This window comes from Elephantulus edwardii, unplaced genomic scaffold, assembly GCF_000299155.1.
Source record: "Elephantulus edwardii isolate Elephantulus edwardi_28Jun2011 unplaced genomic scaffold, EleEdw1.0 scaffold00178, whole genome shotgun sequence".
NCBI classification, from domain to species: Eukaryota; Metazoa; Chordata; class Mammalia; order Macroscelidea; family Macroscelididae; genus Elephantulus; species Elephantulus edwardii.
Window position 1 is genome coordinate 2,836,600 of NW_006399928.1, and position 3,366 is coordinate 2,839,965.

Sequence of the window (3,366 nt, forward strand, 5' to 3'; positions counted from 1 at the left end):
ATGGTAAAAGCAATTTTTGTGTACCTTCAGATAAAATATTTCAATAAAAACCATCACAGACTGCAGCACTTGGAGGCTGATTTAAATTCAGCTCTGCTGAGAAATGTCTTCCTAAATATCTCGCTCAGCCATGTCATTCTTTAAATTATGAAATAGTTCTTAGAAGAGAAAATGGTATGATTATATTAAATAGACAGTTAGAACTCAGGACAGCATCGCTTTGAACCTTCTGAGAGCATGGTGTGATTGTTTTTACTCCCTGAAAGATTGAATTAATCAGGCCAAAGGAAGAATGGCCATCATGGGAAGGCATTTCCATTATAAGCATTTCAGAGTCCTAACAGGGAAGGGCTTTGAGAAGTCACATAGAAGCCAGCAGAGGAGACTTCAGGCTTTGTCAGGCGCAGGACTTGGGGTGTCTCCCTGCACAGTAGATCTAATGCAGAGCTCACTGTGGTGGTCAGTAGTTTACCTCCCAACCTCAGCCTACCTCAGAGATTCTGTTGTCTTAACTGTCCAATATAACCATCTCCTGGTGGCTAATATAAGTTCAGGAACCTGTGAGTCAGATTATAATTTAAAAAAACCCCAAGCTCTTTGCTATCAAGTGGGAACCAACCCCTAGCTGACTGACTGTGGGGTTTCCAAGGCTGGAGATAGTGTGAGAAGGGATTGCCCGGGTTTGTCTCCTGGAGCCTTTGGTACATGCTAACTGCCAGAAAGGTGAGATCTTTGGGTTAGCAGTGCAGACGCTCTCACAGACTAATAATTATTGATTTGTTGTTTTTAGACAGATAGTTACAGCATTATACTAATTTATGGCCTATTTAATGTTTCCTCTCTATAATAAGTGAATAGCTGATTACTACTTGAGAAAGGAAGTATTTCCATATAGTTGAGAAAAGCTAGTATTGTGTTGGGAAAGCAGGACTTTAGGAGAATGGGGATTGATTTACAGAATTCATTATCAGAGAGTTGTTGTGCCGTCGAGTAGGAACCAGCTCATAGCTGACCCACCCGCAGGTTTCCAGAGGCAGGAAATCGCTTGGGAGATTACCCATCCCTCTCTCGTACAGTAGCTGGGAGATTTGAACCACATTTTTTGGGGGAATTGCAGCAGAGCCTTTTACCACTAGGCCACCAAACTCCAGTATCAAAGGGTATCCAGACTGAATGTGTAAAGTCTAATTTTTTTTATTAATATTCTCTGTTCTCTTGATATAAATGTATTTTGCTTACCTAAGACATCTCATTTCAAACGTCTGTACATGCAAGAACACCACCTGGTGTTGCTGTGTCTTAAGTGTGTCTTAAGTTTGAATCTGCTGGCTGCTCTGTGGAAGCAGTATGAGGCATTCTGCTTCTGTAAAGATTTCCAGCCTTGAAAAGCCTCTGGGGCAGTTCTGCTTGGCCCATTAGGGTTGCTTTGTGTCAGAATCAGCTTGATGGCAGTGAGGGTTTTGTGTTGTTTTTTTAAAAAGAAGACAAAGTTCTAGTAAAGAGCCTTTCCTCTAAAAGTCCATTATGTACGACAAATCCAGTTCACGATCTGGTGTCTTTGTCTGAAACATTAAATGTTTGTCACCCCAGGAAAAAAAAAAAGAGAGAGAGAGAAGAGATAAGATTAAGTGCAGATTTCTCAGTGGAAACCATGCGAGCAAGAAGACAACGGAATGGCATATATCGAACACTTAAAGAACACAACTTTCAACGAAGAATATTGTATCCTGCAAAACTGTCCATCCAGTACGAAGGAGAGATCAAAATATTCCCAGAAATACAGAACCTAAAGGAGTTCGTAAAATCAAGACCAGCCTTACAGGAAACACTGAGAGACGTCCTTTATACTCAGACGCCACAGAAAACAGGATGGACCAAAGTAACTAGCAACAACTCCAAAAAGAATTGAACGAAATGACAGCAATAAAACCCTACCTCTCAATAATTACACTGAATGTGAATGGTTTAAATGAACCACTGAAGAGAAAAAGAGTAGCAGATTGGATAAAAAACCCAAAATCCATCAATATGTTGTCTACAAGAGACACATCTGAAAAATAAAGAAAGACTAAAAATAAAAGGATGGGGGAAAATATACCAAGTAAATGGGAACCAAAAACACAGCAGGAGCAGCGATACTAGTCTCTGATAAAATAAATTTTAATGCAAAATCCATCACAAGGACAAAGAAGGTCTCGACATAATGCTCAAAGGGTCAAAAGAACAAGAGGATATAACAATATTGAATATCTATGCACCAAATGAAAGACCTGCAAAATATATAAAACACCCATTAACAAAATTGAAAAGGGAGATAGACAACACTACTATAGTACTTGGAGACTTCAATACACCACTTTCAAGAAAAGATAGAACTACCAAAAAAGAATCTCAACAAAGAATTAAACTACACAATTAACCAACTCGATCTCATAGATATTTATAGGCTAATGCACCACAAAAAAGCACAATATACCTTCTTTTCCAACGTGCATGGAACGTTCTCCAGAATAGATCACATTCTAGGTCACAAAGCAAGCATCAACAAATTAAAAAACATAGAAATTAAACAACGTATCTTTTCAGATCACAATGCCACAAAATTAGAAATTAATAACAAGAAAATAAAGGAGGAAAAAATCATACATTTGGAAGCTGAACAACAACGTGCTTGAACACGACTGGGTACAAGAAGAAATAAGAAATGAAATTAAAAAGTTTCTTGAAACAAATGACAATGAAAACACCACTTACCAAAACCTCTGGGAAACAGCTAAAGCAGTAATCAGAGGTCAACTTATAGCAATAAACAAATACATCAAAAGGCAGGAAAAAGTGACTATTGACTCTCTAACCCAATATCTCCAACAAATTGAAAAAGAACAGCAAGAAAACCCAACACCTTCGAAAAAACGGAAATTATAAAAATTAGAGCAGAGATAAATGAAATAGAAAACTGAAAAACAATTGAAACAAGCAACAAAACTAGGAGTTGGTTCTTTGAAAAGGTCAATAAAATCGACAAACCATTAGCAAAACTCACAAAAGAAAAGGAGAAGATACAAATAATTAGAATAAGAGATGAATGAGGGAACATCACTACAGAACCAACAAAAATAAAATAAGCTAACATTAGAATATTATGAAAAACTATACTCAAACAAATATGAAAACCTAGAGGAAATGGACAAATACTTAAAACGCACAACCTACGTAAACGGACACAAACCGAAACTGAACATCTGAACAGACCCATTACAAAAGAAGAAATTGAAAAGGTTATTACCAACAACTTCCGAACAAAAAAAGCCCTGGGCCAGATGGATTTACAAGTCAATTTTATCAAACATTCAGAGAAGAACTGTC